At 39.5% G+C, this 24,782-nt stretch overlaps 1 protein-coding gene across 3 annotated transcripts in view; it reads right to left on the minus strand.

The window, feature by feature from the left end:
* The window catches only part of iqgap2 (IQ motif containing GTPase activating protein 2), a 355,835-nt gene that overhangs the window by 287,461 nt on the left and 43,592 nt on the right, over window positions 1–24,782 (minus strand). The window contains exon 1 of one of the 3 annotated variants that reach the window (XM_060835870.1): window positions 13,014–13,095. The exons of the other annotated variants lie outside the window; for them this stretch is intronic. The gene's annotated coding sequence lies outside the window, so the exon portion shown is untranslated. Of the gene's footprint in view, window positions 1–13,013; window positions 13,096–24,782 lie in introns of those variants that run through there. 3 annotated transcript variants of the gene reach the window in all.

Genomic DNA, 24,782 nt, shown 5'->3' on the forward strand with positions numbered 1-24,782 from the left:
AGATTGGAGGCCCGTGACCAGTGGAGTGCCACAAGGATCAGTGCTGGGTCCACTACTTTGTACCATTTATATAAATAATTTGGATGTGAGCTTAAGAGATATAGTTAGTAAGTTTGCAGATGACGCCAGAATTGGAGGTGTAGTGGACAGCGAAGGAGGTTACTTCAGATTACAACTGGATCTTGACCAGATGGGCCAATGGGCTGAGAAGTGGCAGATGGAGTTTAATTTAGATAAATGCAAGGTGCTGCATTTTGGAAAAGTAAATCTTAGCAGGACTTATACATTTAATGGTAAGGTCCTGGGGAGTGTTGCTGAACAGAGAGACCTTGGGAGTGCAGGTTCATAGCTCCTTGAAAGTGGAGTTGCAGGTAGATAGGATAGTGAAGGCAGCGTTTAGTATGCTTTCCTTTACTGGTCAGAGTATTGAGTACAGGAGTTGGGAGGTCATGTTGCAGCTGTACAGGACATTGGTTAGGCCACTTTTGGAATATTCTGTGCAATTCTGGTCTCCTTCCTATCAGAAGAATGTTGTGAAACTTGAAAGGGTTCAGAAAAGATTTAGAAGGATGCTGCCAGGTTGGAGGATTTGAGCTAAAGGGAGAGGTTGAATAGGCTAAGGCTGTGTTCCCTGGAGCGTCAGAGGCTGAGGGGTGACCTTACTGAGGTTTATAAAATCATGAAGGGCACATATAGGGTAAATAGACAAAGTCTTTCCTTGAGATGGGGAGCCCAGAACAAGAGGGCATAGGTTTAGGGTGAGAGGGGAAAGTTATAAAAGAGACCTAAGGGGCAACTTTTCCACATAGTGTGGTGCGTGTGTTGATGGGCTGCCAGAGGAAGTGGTGGAGGCTGGTAGAATTGCAACATTTAAAAGACATCTGAATGGGTATAGGAATAGGAAGGGTGTGGGCCAGGTGCTGGCAGGTGGGACAAATTGGGCTGGGCGAGTTGGACTGAAGGGTCTGTTTCTGTGCTGTACATCTCTATGACTATGAATATGGACAAATTATGAAGAAAATAGAGGCCTGCATAGTTTTGGTTGTGAATGGTACTCTCTCAAACCTTATCTTCTCAAATAATTTAAAGTAGCAGCCGACCATACGTGGTCAATTTGAAAACCTGAAATTTAAACTAACCGGAGCCATTTTGCATTATCTCCACCTCCTATTATCTCTTATTACCTTCTGGTCCAACTGCTTACTCTTTGGAGCTAACCTTCAAAAAAAGTAATTTAGATGCAACAGGTACTTGGAAGACAACTGGAATAACAAATTCCAGTCATGTTGAATATTTTATAGTACTTTGCTTTCAAATTAAGCTTTCAGTATGTTTCTCTGCTAACTGTGTATTGTCGAGTCAGAGTAAAAAAGTTGTTCCCAGGTTAAATATTCAACAAGTAATGTCTCCCAGCTTTTTAATCCCATGACCATTTTTATGCCATTCACATGAGAACTCCATTCCATCACTTTTTCCCCACATATTTTCTCTTCCCTACCCCTTCATTTTACAGATACTTTCTATTCTTTTAATTTTTGCTTTAAGTGATTGTAATACAGTATTATCACCCTCAGTCGGCTAACTGCCAAGTTCATCGCCTATCGTTTGCTTACTCTATGTCCTGTTAATTGAGTTTGAATCTGACCAAAAACTTAAAACTAATCTGACTTTCAGAGACACAGTATGTGAATAAAACAATCCACATTCAACTTCATGCTGTGAAATGCTATGTTGCAAAACAAATCAGAATTGAAGCTTTTTGGAAGGCTCATCAGCAACGTGTGGGTTCAACACCATAAGCCAGAGTGTTCTGGAAGCATCCAGTTCATACCACCACCCTTGGCTTTAGCTATCTGAGCTGGATGCATATGCTAAATTAAATGACATCATTCAAACATTTACGTAACATAAAGAAAGAGGGGGTAGGGAAACAGGCTTCTAACTATATTCAATATGCAAAAATCTAGTACATTTTTGCTATCCTTGAGACTATTGACCAACTGTTAATCCCAAAGGTTTGTATTGCATTATTTAATAAATTCTTGCTGTTATACAAAAGAAACATGTGTTTCACTTAGGAGGCAGGATTCTAAGAAAGCATTTACCATACAATCATAGAATTGTATGAGAGAGAGAGAGAGAGAGAGAGAGAGAGAGAGAGAGAGAGAGAGAGAGAGTCTTACTACCAAACCTGCTGTAATTTTCCCATCACCAATAATATTGAGAAAGCAGCAGTACTAAAGTTTGGTAATAGAAGTAAAATTAGGCTTTGACCAGGCAACACAGTGACATAACCACAAAACAGAATCTGGGCTCAAGCCAAGAATGTTCCAATCTCAATTGGGGAATCATATGGAGTCCAGAAGTTTCACACAAGGAGGCAATAGCTCTCTTAATTCATGAAGGAAACCCCCACTGCTGGACAGATGACTCAGTAGATCTTAACATGTTTCAAATTAACTCTTCTACCAATGATGAAAACGTTTGACCTTGGGGGATAAAAAAGCAGCAACTTAGAGCAGGCAATTGCAGCATGGAGCCTACCAGTCACCAGTGTAAAATTATACCTCTATGTTTAGACACCTAGCAAGAAATGTGGGATTGTTTAACAACTGAACCTCATTGCTTTCTGGAAAGCGCAATTGTGTTATTCACTTTTGTCACATTTTAAAGCTTCACAAATTCATAGCTAGCTACAGGAAAAGGCAAAGGTTCAAATTTCACCAGAAATGTTGTCAAACTAGCAATTCTCATAACAAAACTGGCAAAACAGCTTGAGTGCAGGTTAAAAATCAATGAACCATAATTTTTGGGACAAGTACTTAAGAGAACAGAATTTGTAGATATTTCTTTGTAATAAATGCTTATTCAAACAATATTGCCAGGCAATGAAAGACAGTTTTATATCATAATGAAATCCTAAAAATCTAACATAGTAACTTTACTATTGCAAAGATGACTTTTAAACATGGATTAATAATAAAACTCAAAAATCTCCAGTCTGTTGGCTAGGACACAGAGCTGTAACAAGATGGTAAAACTGCCAAAAAAAAAAGCTAATGCCCGCAGAAAGAATAACCTTGATGTGTTTTGAGTTAGTGGATTTTACCCGCAGCATTGGTGAAGACTGGTCTCAGACACAAGGGACTTTGTGGGTAAGGGGAATGTTTTTTTTAAAAAAGTGCTTTATTCTTAATTTCTGGAATTCACTGTGATGGTATCCTAATATGCCAGCTCCTTTGGGACCATCCAGTCAGTCAGTCATCACCTTCAAGATAAATAGGGATTCAGATAAATTCAAGGTGAAGAGTTTTACTAAGTTCGTAATATCTTTGCTTTAGGCCAACTGCAGTAAATGTGAGGTAATGCATTTATTAGTAACAGAGGAGGTGAGGTAAATCCTTGAATAATGTAACCTCGCATGTCAAGGGCATAACAATTGATTCAATTTGTAAATCTTAGGTGAACAGCTGGTGATAAAATATAGCTGTAATCGAATACGTAGTGAATGCTCGATTGGCATTTTTGGGGGGATAAAAAGGAGTAAATTGCAATGAAACTTAGGTTTAAAGTACATTAACTACTTATCCAATCATACTATCAGCTGATGCCAATAGCGGGTGATGTGCAGTGAGTCCTAACATTGAATCATTAACCAGTTATCAAATCACATCAGCTAGTCACCATTTTGAATCTAAGGTCATGACAAGGAGGCAGCTGATAATGAATCATTTTTGCAACAACCATTAAAATTTTGGTGAGGGTAATGAAGGCATTTCTGCAATTATTCTAAAGCAAAGCTGTACACTCAATTTTCTCTAAAGAGTTGCTAACTGGAGATTTAATGCAAAAATAACTTTCTTGATTTTTAAAGATGGTATCAATCCTGATTGAAAGATTATTTCTTAGGATTTAAAATCAGCATTAGCCTCAAATTCCAGGAGTTTGCCCAGAGGACCAATGCAAGACTTTCACCTACATGTCACACCCAAGATACTTATGTTGATCAGCCAAGAAAATGTTGCCAACAATGTCAGGTGCTTCACTTGGCAAGGCTGGAGGCAGAGATCTGTGAACAAGAATAGCATTTTAGATAGTCCACTGTATCTTTTTAAGTCAATGGTGCTGTCTACACATTGTTAGACAGGCTTGAAGTATCTCAGGTGGTCAATGCCTGCACATTGACTGTAACAGAGGCCGTTTGCTCCAAGGTTTCACAACTCCTGATGTACAGAAACACTTCACTTGCATCTGTATATAATACTTAATCAAATACAGACTTTCTACTGAAGTGTTCAAGATCTCTCTCTCCCCACATACTTGTCCTAGACTGCTATGTTCTCTTTTACCTGATATCAGTCATGAGATTCATATAACTAATGATGTAACTGATCACATTAGATCACATCTTCACAAATTTCTCTCTACCTCACCTACATTATTCAAAAAGTTCACTTTGATGTGTTTTCATGGTCTTTTGTAATCACGGTCATTGTTCACAACATTATTTCCATTATCACCCATCACCTATTTCTCCTCCCAAATCTGAACTGGTCAGGTTGAAAGAATCTCCAGGTGTCTTAAAATCAGTCTCAGTTCACCGCAATGATGATGGTGCTCCATACTATCTTATGTAGGTATGCTATCCCATATTGCATAATAACCACAATAGATCTCCTTCACTTGAGTAAGATCAATGCCTTTTGTTTGCTCTGAATAACTTCAGACATTCTGACAAAATAAAATCTCAGCTGATCCATTTGTTGGATGACTGTGGCTTCTGACCTTCCTTTCCCTCAACTAGACTTGATGCCCTGACTAAGTTTCCAACTTGAGTTGTACCACTTCAGCTGTTTTAATTTTTCAAAAGCTGTTTTACACTCTTGGCTTTCAGAGTTTGTGTTTGGCTTGAGGTAGTGTTTTAGAATTGGTACATCTGTTTTTATTCTCCTTCTCTTCTCATGAAGGAATACTGCTGGCTAGCACCCATTATTGAATGGTGTTGCTCCATAACGGAGTAGAACTAATTCCCAGTCTGGATTCTTATGCAGTGACTTCACAGTCTTGACCATTCTTCCTTTTGCGGTTTGACTGAGAACTGAAAACTTGTCACCTATTTGATACTCACTCACAAATTGAGATCTATTCTCCAGTACTAAACTCTTCTAGGAAACCCTGAAGCACAAGCATCATTTCTTGATAAAGTAACTGGCTCCTTAGGTACTTGGCTGTGCATTACTGATTGTTGGCATTCTTGCTCTGCATTTATGCTACATAGATGTCCCACACAAAAAGGTCTGAAGGATTTCTTTTCATGTCACCTTTGGCCTGATTATTGTATGATCAGACACCAACAAATCTTCCACAATTGGTAGATGTGGCTCCTGCTCCAGTGGACTATATTTCAGTCAACGTCACACATTGGGTTCTCTTACCTTTGTGCACTCTTGGTCAGATTTCTGAGCTGCACAAATTGTCCAGAGTCTGCTGTAACTTGCTTGTAAAGTATTGGTTATTATCACAGAATAGCAATCTACTTCTGCAAAATTAGGTCACCTTTTTCTGCTCTCAAAAGTATACCTGCCAATGCCTGCACCTTGCCAGAACACGTACTACACAATCAGCTGAAGCCCAATTCTTTGCATATGGAGAGGCCTTCAAGGTTTCTTTCAATCCCAGTAACATTACCGAAGTCTGTCTCAACGTGATATTTCTGTTATGTGAGGTTGTCCACAAGCTTTTTAAGATGCCACATAGCCATTAACACTTCATCATCTATGGTTTTTGTTTTAGCTCTGTTCAATCTTTATCAAAACTAAAAGTAAATACTTAAGTTTCAGTGTTCCAACAGGTTGCACTTGAATAAGGACAGTTCTTGGCCCTGTAGATGACATAATGGCAATTCTTGTGGAGCACGAATCTACTTTCAATTGGCGAAAAAAAAGTGGTAGAATCCAGCTTCTCCATGATCGCCTCAAAAGCTGCAGCCTCTTCCTGACCCCAAACCTACTGATTATCTTTTTTCCCCAAAACATCTCATGTGTTGATTAACATTAGCTCAAATGGGGGGAAAAAAAAGTGTCCAACCCGATGCTTCAAGCATAAGAAGCAATACATTAAGTATATGCTTTGGCACCCAAAATTCATGGATAATTCTTGGAAAACAGTGGCAAGATCGGACAGTCAGCATGGATTTACAAAAGGGAAATCATGTTTGTCAAATCTATTAGAATTCTTCGAGGATGAAATAGTAGAGTTGATCAGGGAAAGCCAATAGATGTGGTACATTTGGACTTCCAGAAGGCTTTCAACAAAGTTCCACATAAGGGATTAGTGTGTAAAACTAAAGCACGTGGGATTGGAGGTAGTTGTGGAGGGATGCAGGGAGTGTGTTGAGATGGACAGAAAACTGGTTTGCCGACAAAGGAATAGGAACAAGTGGGGCTTTTTCCAAAGGCAAGTAATGACTAGTGGACCACCATTGGGATCAGTTTAGAACTCCAGCTGTTCACAGTATATTAAATGATTTACATGAACTAAAAGCAATATCCCAAATATTTGCAGATGACACAAAGCTGGGTGGGAGAGTGAGCTGTGAGAAGGATGTACAGATGTTTCAGTGTGACTAAAACAAGCTGAGTGAGTGGGCAAATGCATAGCAGGTGCAACATAATGTGGATAAATGTAATGTGTGATCCACTTTGGGAGCAAGCAACAAGGAGGCAGATTATCTGAATGGCTATAAATTCAGAGAGGGGAACATGCAATGTGACCTGGGTATCCTCGTATACCAGTCATTAAAGATAACCATACCAGGTACAGCAGGCATTAAAGATGACAAATGAAGGCTAATGTATGCAGGAATAGGATTATGGGGAGTGGTAATGTAAGCTAGGTTTGTTCAATATATCATTTCAGTTGCATGTCACTATAATCTTTTGCTATAAATTCTGAGTCTTATAATCATATTCCACAGCTACCTGGTGAACAAGCAGTGCTTTCAAATAAACTTGGACTGTAACCTAGTGTTGAGATTTAATTTTGCGGACAAGACATACCTGGACAGTTTTCCATATTGTTGGGTAGATTCTGAACAGCTTAGCCTCAGGGCACAGCCACTTTTGAAGCAAACGTCCAGAGTGCCATTTCTGGAAAACTGTGAAGAACTGTAACCATTACAGTATCTAATGTCTTCAGTCATTTCTTGAGATCAAATGAAGTGAATTAAATTAGTTCACGACTGACATCTGTGATACTGAGAGCTCCAGGAACAGGCCGAGATTGATCATCTACTCAGCACTTCAGGCTGATAATTGTATTTGCTTCCGTTGCATTGATGTGCTGGGCTACCCTATCACTGAAGATTGGGCAACTTCGTGTACAAGTTCAAACAAGACTTCTTTGCTGCACAGGATCTCCAACCAGCAATATACACTGGATATATTGATACCATTTTCTTGCTCTGGACCATGGCAAAGAGTCACTGAAACAACTACACAGTGATATCAATAAGTTTCATCAGACTTACTATGGACTACTCTTTAGTATCTATCTCATTCTTGGACACACACATCTCTATCATGGATAAGCACCTCAGTACCTCACTCTACCGCAAACCCACAGATAACCCATGATGTTACACTTCGAGCTTCCACCCTAAACATATTAAAACAGCTATCTCCTACAGACAAGCCCTACGCATACAAAGGATCTTTTCAGATGAGGAGGAACGTGATGGACACCTGAAGGTGCTCAAGGATGCCCTCATAAGAACAGGGTATGATGCCCAACTCTTTGATTGCCAATTCAAATGTGCCACAGCGAGAAACCATAATGTGTTTCTGGATTAGTGGTGCTGGAAGAGCACAGCAGTTCAGGCAGCATACAAGGAACAGCGAAATCGATGTTTCGGGCAAAAGCCTTTATTCCTGAAGGGCTTTTGCACGAAACATCGATTTCGCTGCTCCTTGGATACTGCCTGAACTGCTGTGCTCTTCCAGCACCACTAATCCAGAATCTGGTTTCCAGCAACTGCAGTCATTGTTTTACCTCTGAGAAACCATAATGATGTCCTCAGGAGATAGACACAAGATGCAACCGATAGGGGAATTCTTCATTGTCTTGTACTTGCTGGGAGTAGAGAAACTACGCCATGTTCTTTGTAGCCTGTAACACATTATCAGTGAAGATGAGCACCTCACCAAGACCTTCCACACGCCTCCATTTCTCACCTTTAAACAGCCGCCAAACCTTAGACATTGTTCACAGCAGACTGCCCAGCTTTCAGGGCAACATCAACCACAACACCTTACAACCCTGTCATGGCAACCACGACAAGACGTGTCAGAGTTTTGACATGGATATTACCATCACATGTAGGCACACCAACCACCATATACACAGCAGGTAATCATGTGAATCAACCAACATGGTCTGTCTCTCTCATATGTTGCAGGCAAAGATGCCTCAAGGCATGGTACATTGGCAAGACAAAGCAGGCCCTATGACAACAGCTAAATGGATACCATACAACAATCAGCAGGCAGGAGTGCCCCCTCCCAGTCAGGTAACACTTCAGCAGCCAGGCAGATTTGCCTCGGATCTTCAGGTGACCGCCCTCCAAGGCGGACTTCAGGATATGTAACAATGCAGAGTGGCCGAACAGAGGTTGATAGCCAAGTTCAGTACCCATGAGGATGGCCTCAATCGGAACTTTGGGTTCATGTCACAGTACAGGTGACCTTACTACACCATACACACTCTCACATACTTACATTTTCACACACTCGTACAGACCCTGTCTCATACACATGCTCTCTCTCAGGCATGCTCTACCTCTCTCACACACTCAACCATGTGCACACCCTCTCAGACATATATTCCATCACACTCTCACACATCATCAAAAACACACACACACACAATGTCTATGAGGTCAATTTGCATTTGCAAATACCATTCTATTTTGTTCGAAAAGCACACACTGTCGATAGTCAATATTTTTATAATCCACGTGACATTTTATAAATTCCTACTTCAGAAAAAGAACCAGTCTGACTCAAGACAGACTCTAACCTAGAGAAAGTGAGGACTGCAGATGCTGGAGATCAGAGCTGAAAAATGTGTTGCTGGACAAGCACAACAGGTCAGGCAGCATCCAAGGAGCAGGAGAATTGACGTTTCGGGCATAAGCCCTTCTAATGGCTTCTAAGCCCTTCTAAGGGCTTATGCCCGAAATGTCGATTCTCCTGCTCCTTGGATGCTGCCTGACCTGCTGCGCTTTTCCAGCAACACATTTTTCAGCACAGACTCTAACCTCACACTTTTAATGCATCGTCAGAGCAGAGATGTCACTATTTTTAAAAAGCTGTCTCAGGAATGTGACTTGAAAGTAGTTCTGGAATTTACATATTAATGAAATGAAACCTGCAACCCATTCTAAAAGAAGAAAGACTAAACAGCAATCTAGGTTTGTTCAATAGGTCACGGGTGTATGACACTTTGATCTTTTGCTATAAATTCTGTGTCCTATGATCCTACTCCACTAGCTACCTGATGAAGGATCAGCACTCTGAAAGCTTGTACTTCCAAATAAACCTGTTGGACTATAACCTGGTGTCAGGTCATTAACTTTGTCCACCCCAGTTCAACACAGACACCTCCACATTCTGTCACATGTAGACATGGACTGCTTTATTATTGGAGGATTTGTCGATGGAACTACATAGTCTAAGAATTATTTGTGAACAGACTAGGTTACGAAATATTTTAAATCACACGGTGATATTTGACAGAAATTACAATTCCTGCCACTTAGACTTGTCAGGATCTAGCTACAATCACATGTGAAACTGAACACAAAATCTGAACAAAACATATCTGAACAAGTGACCATTTTCAAAGCATGGACTATTCCATTTTCTTCTAGGATCACACTCATCCTTAACCGCTTTGCATACTGCTTCAAATTCAAGTTGTACACGTTTTTGATTCAATAGGTGAAAATCCATTTGTGTTAGTTCCAGGCTAACCACTGCCACAATCACACCACATAATTGTCTATTTTTTGTTGCTATTAAAAAGTAACTGAAAAGACACCAAGGTCAAGAAAGGATAACTTTATGGTTAATTCAGTTAATGGCAAAAATACAGACAAGTTACTTCCTGTTGTAAAACGTGTGCTGATAGCTGGTGCAGTAATTAACTACAACACAAAGGGCATGCTATTTACCATAGCATTCAAATGAAAGACATTCTAGCCAACTGCAAAACAGCACATCTACAATAAAAATAAACAAAAAAATCTGGATATTCCAAAAGACAGGCTCTTCCATACTGGGTCTGAAATATTAAGGACAACTAATTTTTTTTTTAAAAAGTTGAAGTAAGTGCCCATTTGAACAAGTGAAATTAACTGTAAATTTCAAATCAAACAACAAACTCCGCGACATCTCCTTAACTGCCATTTCCAATATACACAAATCAGTTTCTGTCCCTTTGATGATTTACTTATAAATGAGCTTTAAGCCTAATTCCCTTGTGGAATGGTTAATGTTCAGCTTATTTCACCCATGGGCTACAAATAGCACCTCAAAGCTTTGGCCTTTGGTCACTGTCAGAAAGGCCACAGTATCAAAACACAAAATTTGGCAACTCAAGTCACACTCTCCCAGATGCTCAGAAAGTTTAGCAGTTATATTAATATGGTAAAAGGAAACAGGTGTGAATTTCAGTTTCTCAATGTTTATGATAAATTTTACAATGCTAAGCTTTCAGCATGAAAACAATTCTGTTAATATTTTGCCAGATTTCATAGCTTGCGCAGGCAATTGTGTAAAAGTTGCACTTATTGTTTTACTTTGAATAATTTACATAACACCAGATAACTTTTCAGTTCAAATATTTGTGTCATCTGGATTTAAGCCAAGTCCACTCACAAGCATTTGCAAAGCCATTTCCCACTCCAATTATCCAAAACAAAAACTACCTTTCACCCAAGGCAAAATAAAAAAAAAGCAAAGTGTAAAAGGATGATGTTTTCAAAATGTACTAATCAAAATGTCCCTTCAATTTCAGTAGTGTAACATTTCAAACTTCCTGGGTGCAACACAAAATCATCTATGTGGCATGACATTGGATCAGAGAACACTTGCCTTAATTATACAAAGCAGATAATCCTTGTCTTTAAATCACCAGTTCAGGTATCATTAATCCGAAGAGGAGAAATGGCTTGATACCAATCTGAACCATTGTCTGAATATCTATTTTCAAAACTTTTCAAGTCTTTAATAACTTGCATTAACATAAGACCTTTAGCACAGTAAAACATCCCAAAGCACCTCATACAAGAGTAGCTATACAAATAAATATTTTCTCTACTTGTGATCAAGAATCAGGAGAAATAAAAAATGCTAAAAAAACTAAATGATGGTTGAATGCACAGTATGGCAACAGAATGAGATGTACAAGATGACAGTATTCTCATCGCTTGAGAGCAAGAGTAGGTTGCAGAGATTGGGAAAGAAGATGCCAAGAAGGAATCTGAACTGGAGCACAAGAATGATAAACGTCAAAGAGAGGTGTAGACGAGGAGTCAACACAAATCAGCAAACACAAGAGTGAAAGATAAGTAGCATGTGGCACGAGCTAAGATATTGCTAGAGTTTTGCATAAGCTCAAGTTTATGGTGTATGGAAGGTCAGAGGCCAACCAGACTGCACTGGAATAATTGTTTTTGTTAGACTTGGAATCACTCTGTTTACCTGATGCTGACATCCTAAAGACAGACGCAAGGTAGCAGTGATGTTACAACATAGATAGGCAGGGTGATGAGGAGGATAAAATGGCAGGAGCTTTCTCTGGGATCAAACAGGATGTCAACATCAATCTGCCTGATTGAGCAGAAGGCAGTAGTTTTGGGTGGGGGGAGTTGGGGGTGGGGGCGCAGAGATAATGCCTTGGTAACAGAAATTTTTGGGTGAAGATAATGCCTTCAATTTTTCTTTTCTTTTGAATTGGATGGAATTACGCGTCATTCTGTAGACATTGCCTGACAACAAAGATTCAGTGGAGGAATTAGGGAAGGGTAATGAGAACACCAGTTACTATGATGATGCTATCAGCTTCCATATTTACATCATTGATTAATGTTGCACAGGGTGTGATGCAGATCTGAATTGGGGGATGGGGTGGGGAGGGGAGAAATAAATCCTTGGAGAAATGCAGAGTAACGGTGCAGGCATTGAGAAACCATTGTAGGCGCTGCTCGGGTTATGACCAAATAAGGAAAACAAAAATGGCTGATGCAGCCCACTCAGTTGGACAACTGCCATTGGAAGAGGATGGTTTGGTCCATCTGAGTTTTACTGTAACTTCTTCTCCACACCCCATCCTTCTGCAAACAGTCAGATGGACAGCATGGAAACAGACCCTTCAGTCCAACTCGTCTATGCCGACCAGATATCCCAACCTAATCCAGTCCCACTTGCCAGCACCTGGCCCATATCCCTCCAAACCCTTCCTATTCATATACCCATCTAGATGCCTTTTAAAACATTGTAATTGTATTAGCCTCCACCACTTTTTCTGGCAGCTCATTCCACACAGATTTCCTTATTTCAGCAAATTGGCGCTTAAAATGTGTCAAAAACGTACTACCATGGATTCAGCAAAACCAGGAATCAATTAAGGAATTTATGTCTAGACTTAAAAGGTTTTTGGTCTCCTGGAGACTATTAATAGTATATCCTGGCTTCCACAAATCCAAGATGAAGACATTACTGTGCTAACTGAAATTCAATAACTAAAATACATGATTTCAAATTGTTTTAAAAGTGGCAACTGGTATAATTACACATTTCCCCAAGCTATTAACTTTAGCATTGCTTAAATAAAAAGACATACTGTTGAAGTTTTGCACTCATCAGGCTAGAATTGCACAAATATCAAACCTTCAAGTAATTATCAATGTGTATTGCACAAAGACAAATACAGTCTGAAGAGAGTCAACTTACCTGGTTCAAATTTGAACAAAACTTGGCAAGAAACTGTTCCTTGGTGCATTCTCCATGGCAATGCCTCTACCAATCAGAGTCCACTTGTCAACTAATCAGTACCTTCCTTTCATACAGTAACTATTGCTGTTCCCTTTGAGACATTGGATTCTTAAAATTCTGCCCTGTGTGCACACGTCAAACAGCTTTGACAGCATGTCTTTTATCAACAATATTCAGGTTCTATATGACAAAGTAACTATTAACTTTAGTTATACTTGTTGTTCAAGGAAATGTGTTAAAAGGCTCTGATTACAGAATATGGATTTCATTAACAGGTTACCAAAAAACACAATGTTTTAATTCTTCCCTTTGCAGCAGAAAATTTACTAGTGTCTGTACGAGACAGCAGTAACTCTACTCTCTCTTCATGCAGAACAAGCTATTCATTGAAGTTCATATTTCAGTTCGGTGACCCATACTACGCATTTGGTATAAACAAATCACTTTTGGGGGAAAATGTGGAGCTGAACTCTAATCCAAGTGCAGTGATTTATTTAGGATTTATGTACCTCATATATGTCATAACCTCTTACTCAGTCTACCAAAGACAACAAATAAATTGAAATCTCTCACAATAAATTCATTTTATATTTCTGTGAAATAGACACATCAGGATGATTTTTGAATTTGTTAAAAAGACAAGTATTTTAGATTTCTCAGAGTTCAGAGATTATAAAAAAGTAAATTAATAATAGGTAATGATTTTTCTGTCATTTAAATTCACTAATGAATAGTAATATGTACAAAATTGCTGAAAATATGAAGGTTGATCAATGTTTCAAAGACTTGTACCAGAACAATTATCTAATCCTCCTGCATATATTGTTGGTATATATGTTTATTTGCTTTTAATTTAGCTTTTGAATAATAGTTCCTTTTCACAAGGTAATCATTGTGTAAAAGATTGAAGAGAATTGGGAGCATGTGCTATAATTATAAACAGACTTGGTTATCTGACTGCATAAAGACAACTCATCAACAGGAAACTTCCAGAGAAACTTTTCTCTGTATTGATGCGCCTCCACATCTCACCAGTCTTAACCACATCCACATCAAGCCTTAAGCATGCCCATTCTCATTCATACCTATCCTTACTCTAATCACAAGAACCTGAAATTTCAATTTGACTGGGTTTTCTACATACGTTGCCTTCAAGAATGAAGTTTCTCTTTGGGCCCCATATCTCAGGAAGGATGTACTAGCCATGGAGCATGTTCAGAGAAGGTTCACAAGCAATGAAAAACTTTACATATGAGGAACGTTTCAGGACTCTGGTTCTATACTCAATTGGGTTTAGAAGGATGTGGGGAATATAATTGAAACATACAGAATACTGAATGGCCTGAACGGAGTGGATATTGGGAAGATGTTTTCAGTGATAGGAGAGACGAGGACCCGAGGACACAGCCTTAAAGGGAAGATCTTTTAGAATGGAAATAAGGAGAAACTTCTTCAGCCAGACAGTGGTGAATCTATGGAATTCATTGCCATTGAAGGCTGTGAAGATCAGGTCATTGAGTATATTTAAGACTGAGATTGGATTCTTGCGTATCAAGTAGATCAAGGGTTACAGGGAGAAAGCGAGAGAATGGAGTTGAGAAACTTATCAGCCATGATTGAATGGCAAACTGGACTCGATGGGCTGAGTGGCCTAATTTCTGCTCGTATGTCTTATGGTCAACAGTGCTGCTGGCTGGTATTCAACTATTTTTAACATGACAGGCTATACGCTAAGTGAAAAAAATGTATATAAGAATGTTAACAGGGCATTTATAGTCCAGAACAGGGTGAGAGAAGCTTAATTATGTTGGATGTTGAATCATGTAATGTCATAATCCAGTGATCCCATCATTAGAAAAGTTTATCTCAAAGTATGACGGTGATATAATAATTCTGAAATATAGATTTCTTAAACATAGGTTAAAATGTGATGCCAGTAGATCTACAAGGATCTATATTTTACTCATTTTATCAGTTTATTCAATTGGTTTTGCAAAATCATGATTTCAAATCTCAGTTAAATACAAGTGCACATTAAGGTTGTTATTTTATATCTCTGGCAATGAAATTTAGAACGATCTTCAGTTTTGCCCAGGGGTAATTGCACAGCCAGAGACTGACAGGCAGATTTCGCCTGCTACCCTAAACATGTTTAACTCAGTTCCCAGGTTGTTGGGTCAGGTCTCATGAAAGATGATGAAGGCACCATCAGTCCTTGCACCTCAAAAGGAACAGTCATAGAGGTTTATAAATCACTGAAAAAAAAAACACACCAGTGCTGAACAGATTGCTAGGCCAGAGTGTTCAGGATTAAATGGGAGGAAATAATTGTGTTTTTTCAATGACAACACAACTCAAACCATTTCACCAAACACCAAGAACTGCCCAAGTACTATCATTCCAACTAATCCTTCCTTGCACCAATGTTTACTGAGCAAGGGATCGTACAAAAATTAGCTGCTACACTTCCTGCGTTATGACGTTTTATTGAGTGTACATAAACAGCGACTTGCAAATCTCGCCTAATTTGTTCATATGGTAATATGTGAACCTGAGCAGTGAGCAAATAAGAAACAGGAATGGAAATAGGCCATTCAGCCCACCCCATCATTCTACAAGCTAATGGCTGTTCAAATCCAGACCTCAACTCCTTTTTTTCTGCCAGCTGATTGTAGTTCTTAACTCCTTAATGTTTCAAAATCCATTGACTGTTTTTTCAAATACAGTCAGTGATCTACATAACTCTCTGGGATAGAGAATTCCAGACATTCATTACCCACTGAGAGAAGAAATTCCTTTGCATCTCAGCCTGAAATGAAACTAACACCTTCTTCAAAACCTTCCGATAGTTGAAATATCTTCGCAACAGGCCTCTGAAGAATCTTGAATGTTTCAACAAGGTCACCCCTCAGTCTTCCAACCTCTTGTGAATCAACCTAGTAAACCGCTTTTGAACAGCTCCAATGCTGGTTTATCCTTTTACAATACAGGGATCAAAACTATACAGTACTCCGCATGCAGCCTCAATAACATCCTGTATAGTTGTAAGAAGACTTCAATTTTTAAAACTCCCAAACCAGAGCAATAAAAGGACAAAATTTAATATGATATCTTAATCACTTGCTGCATCTGCATGCTAATTACCTTTTGTGAACTAGCACACCCAGATCCCCCTGAACTGCAGATTATTTTAAAAACTCTCTCCATTTAAGCAACACAATCGTAATTGAGCTGTCCCAGTGCAGCTACAACAAAGACATCTACCTATCAACATGGAAAACGTCCAATACATGTTCTCGACATAAAATGCAGAAAACAAAAGTGTGATATGGCCATTTTGTGTCTTTTTAGCAAAGAGTGACAGATAGTAGCATAGGCAATAATACCAAGCAGCACTTGCAGAGCAACAACCTGTATATAACCTCTAACAACCTTGCTACAGCTTGGGTTCCACTACAGACACTGAACTCCTGACCTTAACACAGCCATGGTAAAAAAAAGAGCTGACCTCTAAAAATGAGGAGAGAATGACTACCCGTGACATCAATGCAACATTTGTCTGAGTCTGGATTCAAGGCACCCAGGCAAAAGAGCTTAATTGGAGTCAAAGGGAAACTTGCCATTGGTTGGAATCATAATGGCAAGTGACTGTAATTGTTGCAGGTCAGCCATCTCAGTCCTAGGACATCAGTGCAGACATTCCATCGCGAAGTGCCTAACCATTTTCAGCTGCTTCATCAATGGCCTTTGCTCTATCATACATATAAAGGTATGTCACTGATGATTGCACAATGTTTAATACTACTGGCATACACAGATACTAAACCAGTCCATGTTCATATGGGCAATATTCAGATTAGGCTGATAAGTAGCAAATTCATCACTTACAATACACTGGTCAGGGGTTTGATGGGATACCCTCCATTTGTCTGGAGGAGTGTGGTACCAACACACAAGTTTATCCTGCCCTAGACAAAGCAGCATTCCTGTACACCATCCCATGCTGACCAAAAACAGGAACAGTGTGCACCATACACAAGATGCACGCATGCAACTTGCCAAGTCTCTTTCAGCAAAACCTTCCAAATCAGTGATCTCCATCTCTGGGAAGGACCCAGTTAACAGAAAAATAAAACTAAGAACTTCAGCTGATGGATACTCAAAGCAAAAATGGAAATTGCTGGAGAAACTCTGCAGGTCTGACATCTCTGTGGAGAGAAAACAGAGTTAACATTACAAGCCCAGTGACCCTTTTTCAGAAATGGGCATGGTGAAGAGAAATAGGGAAATAACATTACCAGCAGATTCTTGGGATGCTTGGGACTGTACCACCACTTAGAATTATTGAGATGTACAGCATGGAAACAGGCCCTTTGATCCAACTCGTCCATGCCTACCAGATATCCCAACCCAATTTAGTCACACCTGCCAGCACCAGGCCCATATCTCTCAAAACCCTTCCTATTCATATACCCATCCAGATGCCTTTTAAATGTTGCAATTGTACTAGCCTCCACCACTTCCTCTGGCAGCTCATTCCATACACACACCACCCTCTGTGTGAAAATATTGCCGCTTACGTCTCTTATATCTTTCCCCTCTCACCCTAAACCTATGCCCTCTAATTCTGCACTCCCCCACACCAAGGAAAAGACCTTGTCTGTTTATCCTATCCACACTCCTCGTTATTTTATAAATCTCTACGAGGTCACCCCTCAGCCTCCGACACTCCAGGGAAAAACAGCCCCAGCCTATTCAACCTCTCCCCATAGCTCAAATCCTCCAACCCTGGCAACATTCTTGTAAATCTTTTCTGAACCCTTTCAAGTTTCACAACATCCCTCTGATAGGAAGGAGACCAGAATTGCACGTAATATTCTAACAGCGGCCAAACCAATGTCCTGTACATCCACAACATGACTTCCCAACTCCTGTACTCAATACTCTGACCAATAAAGGAAAGCATACCAAACGCCTTCTTCACTATCCTATCTACCTGCGACTCCACTTTCAAGGAGCTATGAACCTGCAGTCTAGGGTCTTTGTTCAGCAACACTTCCTAGGACCTTACCGTTCAGTGTACAAGTCCTGCTAAGATTTGCTTTCCCAAAACGTTTTCAAGTTCACAGAAACGCCTCCTGAAACAGAATCTCATATTGTCCCTAAAACTTTGCCTTCTCTGCAAAGTTACTGAACTTCCTGTAAAATCAGGTGAACTACAGCACAACATAAGTGTTGCATTCATTTCCAAATAAACCACATTGTAATTCTCTTCAATCCCAAAAACAAATCCAAACAGTTCTATATTTTCCAATTTTATTCTCAGTCCTTAAATAGAAGTGTGTATTCCCAACAATTGCCAGCATGATTTGGACATGAGCTCAGAATAACAAAATAATAAATAACACAAATGCCAGACAATGACTATGAAGGCACTACAATTACTAACTTCCACATCACCACAGTGGGCAGTCACTGTTGACAAGTAACTGATGCAGCCATAACAATGCTGTAAGTACAGGTTCACATCAGAAGCTTGATATCCTTGTGACTCCCTCAAAACCTGTTCACCATCTGCAAGGCACAAGTTAAGAGTGTAATGGAATCCGTTCCATTTACCCGAAAGGGTGAAGTTTCAACAACACTGAAGTAACACCACAATCCAGGACAAAGCATCCCACGTGATAAATACCTAATTGACTGCATTAACAATTAATTCTCCACATGATTGGTGCACTATGTTTGTAGAATATACCATCTGCAGGATGCACTGGAGTAACTCAACACTCCTTCATCAGCATCTTTCCGACTATGAACCTGAAGTATCCTGTTCCTCTGGTTGGTAGACAGATGGGAACACCTTCATCTGCAGTTTTACTTCTAAGTTTCACACCATCTTAACTTGGAATTATATTACTGTTCCTTCATTGTCACTATCAAAATCAAGGAAATCGGGATCCTGCAGCTATTAAAGCAGGTAACTCATTACCAGTATCTTTGGGCAATTAGGAACAGGTTAGAAATTTTGGCCTTGATTGATACCCACCTTGCTTGATCTAATTAATAAAAAGAAATCTTTTTCATTCAGCTGCAAGATTTATATTTGCCAGGATTAAGGCACCCATTTCACAATAGATATCCTAAACTAATCTAGTCTCATTTGGCACATATCCTTCTGAGTCCTTTCTATTCATATACCCAACCGGATGCCTTTTAAAATGTTGTAATTGCACCAGTGTCCACCATTTCCTCTGGCAGCTCATTCCATAAACACACCATCCTCTGCAGGAAAACATTGCCCCTTAGGCCCCTTTTTAAATCTTTCCACTGTCACCTTAAACCTACGCCCTCTAGTTTTGGACATGCCCATCTCAGAGAAAAGGTCCTATCCATGCCTCTCATGATTTTATAAACTGCTATAAAAAAAGGTCACTACTTAGCCTCCAAAGCTCCAGGGAAAATAGTCCCAGCCTATTCAGCCTCTCCTGATAGCTCAAACTCTCCAATCCTGCCAACATCCTTGTAAATCTTTCTGAACCTTTCAAGTTTCACAACATCCTTCCAATAGCAGGGAGACCAGAATTGAATGCCATATTCCAAAAGCAACCTAACTAATGTCCTGTAGAACTGCAACATGATATCCCAATTCCTATACCCAATATAGACAAATGCTTTTTCACTATTCTATCTACCGGAGACTCCACTTTCAAGAAGCTATGAACCTGGCAACATTCTTGTAAATCTTTTCTGAGCCCTTTCAAGTTTCACAACACCTTTGGGAAAGAGACCAGAATTGCACGCAGTATTCCAAAAGTGGCCTAACCAATGTCCTGTACAGCCGCAACATGACCTCCCAACTCCTGTACTCAATACTCTGACCAATAAAGGAAAGCATACCAAACACCTTCTTCACTATCCTATCTACCTGCGACTCCACTTTCAAGGAGCTATGAACCTGCATTCCAAGGTCTCTTCGTTCAGCAACACTCCCTAGGACCTTACCATTAAGTGTATAAGTCCTGCCAAGGTTTGCTTTCCCAAAATGCAGCACCTCGCATTTATCCAAATTAAACCCATTGGCCCATATGATCAAAATCCAGCTGTAATCTGAGGTAACCTTCTTCACTGTCCACTACACCACCAATTTTGGTGTCCACTGCGAACTTACTAGCTCTACTTCCTATGCTCACATATAAATCATTTACAATAAATGATAAAATGCAGTGGACCCAGCATAGGTGTTTGTGGCACATCTCAGGTCACAAGCCTCCAGTCTGAAAAGCAACCCACCACCAACCTGTCTCCTACATTCAAGTCAGTTCTGTCTCCAAATGGCTAGCTCTCCCTGTTTTCTGTGTGAACTCAATCTTGCTAATTGGTCTCCCATGGGGAATCTTGTCCAATGCCTTACTGAAGTCCATATAGATCATGTTCACTGCTCTGCCTTCATTAATCCTCTTTGTTACTTTTTCAAAAAACTCAATCAAGTTTGAGAGACATGATTTCCCCACTTAAAACAGGCTATTGAACTTTTACCTTCATTCCTCCACTTAATATCAGAAAGGACTGTAATGTTAAAGAAATAAAGTTAAAAGTTATGTTTCTCTGAAGAACAGTAATGTTTTACTTTTAACTTGGTTTCTCTATGCTACTATTTGCATGCAAGTACGTTTGTACCCAAGATGGCTCCATGTGGGGTGACATGGTACAGGAGTACAATGAAAAATATACTCTAGACCATATTACAATAAAGCTTAAAATCTAAATCTGATGAAGTAACTGGAGATGGCTGGACCTTGGACACAACCCTGGTGAAATCCTGCAACGTTTTGGTGCCAGAGAATTCGTCCCCACAATTACATCACGTTCACTCTCGATTAGGCACGACTCCAGCTAACTAGGAACCTTCCTCCTGATTTCCATTGACTTCATTTTTCCTAGAGTGCCTTGATATTATACTTTTGTCCAAATGTGCTATCAGGGGCAATCCCTCCCAGCTCACTTAATTTCAGCTCTTTTTTCCCCATATGTAACTCAAGACTAAGTCTGGAGCCAAATGAGCCCAAAGTAAATGTTGATAAGCAAATGTTCATATGATGAAGCAACGTGAAATAGATGAAAAAAAAATCACAATTAGGATTTTTTTTTTAAAAAACCAGCTGGAGAGATTTACTTCTTTTAAAAATAAAAAGCGATGGGTTACTGAACTTGGCTTAAAAAAAATGTGGACCAATAAGCTGAAGGATACAAGTTTTTATCATGAAAGTTGCAGAATTTGAAATCAATTTTTTTTTAAAAATCTGAAAATAAAAAGCTGGAATCAGTAAAAAGCAGTCACCAAGGGTGTTGAATTGACTCAAAAGCTCAAATTGTTCATTAATGTTTTTTAATGAAGGATACGTTCTGTCCTTACCTGGTTGGTAATATGTGATTTCAGCAATGTGGTTAACTTTTAATTATTCTCCAAAATGACAAACTACTGAGTTAGCAAGAAACCGACATATGTACATGAAATGACAGAATTACCAGTGACAAATGCATTCTGAGAATGAATCAAAAGAAAATGTGTCAAATCAGATCTTTAAAACTCTTAATTAACCACAAGCCTCAAGCACACTATTGACACTTTTTATTGCAGTAGTTTTAATGTTTACTTCTAAAAAGCAATGATCTCAAATTAATTGGAAAAACAAAATCTTTCACTAAAATAACTGAACAATTCAATACTGCAACTCTAACATAACCAGGTTTTGGAGAACTTAAAATGTGCAAAGGACCTTCTTCAGATGGTAAAGTTTTGACAACAGTGGTTAAAGAATTGCACATTCCAAATTTTGTGTGAATGTCTTATATGACATTTCAAAATATCAGGTTCATTGGCAGCAACAAGGTGAAGCAACAAATTGCTCTACAGAACAAGTTCAGGTAAATGAAATACAAAACAGGATGATCATCGACAACGGAGTTTCAACTTGCATACTCGTGACTATGCTTACCACATCAGCAAGTGGCTAACCTCAGCAGGCAACGGACATGTTTGCATAGTTGCCAAGTTAGTTTGGCGCCAATTCTGCAGCTTGCTGCTTTTGTTCAGTTATCAGGCCATTCTCATTCGGATGCATGTAGACACACGCACACGCTGCGTACGAAATGGCAACTGCAATCGACAGTAACCGCCGCTATGTAAAAGTGACCGTTCTTTTTGTTATAAATGGTAAAAACTGCATAACGGATGTAGCCAACAGAAAATACGGTACTACAATATTTGTAACTAGAGAAGTACTTGTCCTTCAAGTGATAAGTGTTATTAATTACAGCTCTGTAATAATTCATTTCAATTTTAAAAGGGAGCAATGATATGGAAAAAAAAAAGTGTGGTTTTAAATCTGGAACCTATGCACCATGCTCTGAATGTATAACAGAACATTCACTGGATCACAACAGTAGTTTGTGGGTGGCAACAGTTCAAATTTATACAAAGTGCTCATTTCAACATTGTATGAAATTTAAGGAACTTTCTTTACAAGAAAGACTACTTTTTAGAGTTCCAATAAATCTCTTTTTTTTAAGTTCCACGATGTAAGTGGCCAACTTGTATTTTGCACCACATGGAGGTCTTGAGTGGTAGTGATTTGTTTAGCTAATATACCCACTTACAGCGCTGCGATCACAAATAAACAAACAATCCTTCGAAAGCTAGCCTGAGTACCTTATAAACAACAAAACAAATTGAAATCATAGAATCACAGAACCGTTACAGTGCAGGAGTAAGCAATTTGGCTCATCTTCTCTGCACCAGCTGTCTCAATGAACATTAGGATTTAATTCCATTCTGTCTTTTCTTTGTTTCTATGCAAATAAGGTGCAGCGATGCAAACAGCCAATGCCCTTCTGAATGTCTCAATTGATTCTGCCTCCAATACACTTCCAAGGAGTACATTCTAGCCTCCAAATACTCATTGAGAAAATCATTTCTTATATCACATTCGCTTCTTCTGTAAATTACTTTAAATCTGTGCCCCAACATTCTGAATTGTTTACAGGTGAGGACAATTTCTCCCCATGTACTCTGTAAAGACCCCTCACGAATTTGAAAACTTCCATCAAGTCAATACCTACTAATTATATTACCAGCATGCTTTATTGTTTGTGAAGCCCTCTAACAATGTCTCAGTCATGAAAAAAAGAAATTGTATGACTGCTGATTATTTAATGATGCACATGCCACAACTAATATACTGGCAGGGAGATTAGCTAGAACAGCTTGGGAGGATTTAAACTAGTAAGGTGAGAGGGGGTGGGACCCAGGGAGATAGTGAGGAAAGAGATCGATCTGAGTCAGGTACAGCTGAGAACAGAAGTGAGTCAAACAGTCAGGGACAAGGTAGGACGAATAAATTAAACTGCATTTATTTCAATGCAAGGGACCTAACAGGGAAGGCAGATGAACTCAGGGCATGGGATGTCATAGCAATTACTGAAACATGGCACAGGATAGGCAGGACTGGCAGCGTAATGTTCCAGGATACAAATGCTACAGGAAGGATAGAAAGGGAGGCAGAGGAGGGAGAGTGGCATTTTTGACAAGGGATAACATTACAGCTGTGCTGAGGGAGGACATTCCCGGAAATACATCCAGGGAAGTTATTTGGGTGGAACTGAGAAATAAGAAAGGGATGATCACCTTCTTGGGATTGGATTATAGACCCCCCCCCCCCTCCCCCATTAGTCAGAGGGAAATTGAGAAACAAACTTGCAAGGAGATCTCAGCTATCTGTAAGAATAATAGGGTAGTTACGGTTGGGGATTTTAACTTTCTGCCATAGTGTTAAAGGTTTAGATGGAGAGGAATTTGTTAAGCGTGTACAAAACAATTTTCTGATTCAGTATGTGGATGTACCTACTAGAGACGGTGCAAAACTAGACCCACTCTTGGGAAATAAGGCAGGGCAGGTGACTGAGGTGTCAGTGGGGGGGAGCACTTAGGGGCCAGCGACCATAATTCTATTAGATTTAAAATAGTGATGGAAAAGTATAGACCAGATGTAAAAGTTGAAGTCCTAAATTGGAGAAAGGCCAATTTTGACGGTATTAGGTGAGAACTTTTGAAAGCTGATTGGAGGCAGATGTTCGCAGGTAAAGGGACAGCTGGAAAATGGGAAGCCTTCAGAAATGAGATAACAAGAATGCAGAGAAAATATATTCCTGTCAGGGTGAAAGGGAATGCTGGATGATTAAAGAAATTGAGGGTTTGGTTGAGAAAAAGGAAGGAGGGAAGCATATGTCAGGTATAGACAGGATAGATCGAGTGAATACTTAAGTATACTCCTACTTTGTTTATACTCTAAGAGGGAAATCAGGAGGGGAAAACGGAACATGAGATTGCTTTGGCAAATAGAATTAAGGAGAATCCAAAGGGTCTTTACAAATACATGAAGGACAAAAGGGTAGCTAGGGAGAAAATAGGGCTCTTCAAAGATCAGCAAGGCAGCCTTTGTGTGGATCCACAGAAAATGGGGGAGATACTAAATGATTATTTTGCATCAGTATCAGGATATGGAAGATATAGACTGTAGGGAATAGATGGTGACATCTTGCAAAATGTCCAGATTACAGAGGAGAAAGTGATGGATGTCGTGAAACGGTTAAAAGTGGATAAATCCCTAGGACCTGATCAGGTGTACCCGAGAACTCTGTGGGAAGCTGGAGAAGTGATTGCTGGGCCTC

The sequence above is a fragment of the Hemiscyllium ocellatum genome, chromosome 2 (assembly GCF_020745735.1).
Source record: "Hemiscyllium ocellatum isolate sHemOce1 chromosome 2, sHemOce1.pat.X.cur, whole genome shotgun sequence".
Lineage (NCBI taxonomy): Eukaryota > Metazoa > Chordata > Chondrichthyes > Orectolobiformes > Hemiscylliidae > Hemiscyllium > Hemiscyllium ocellatum.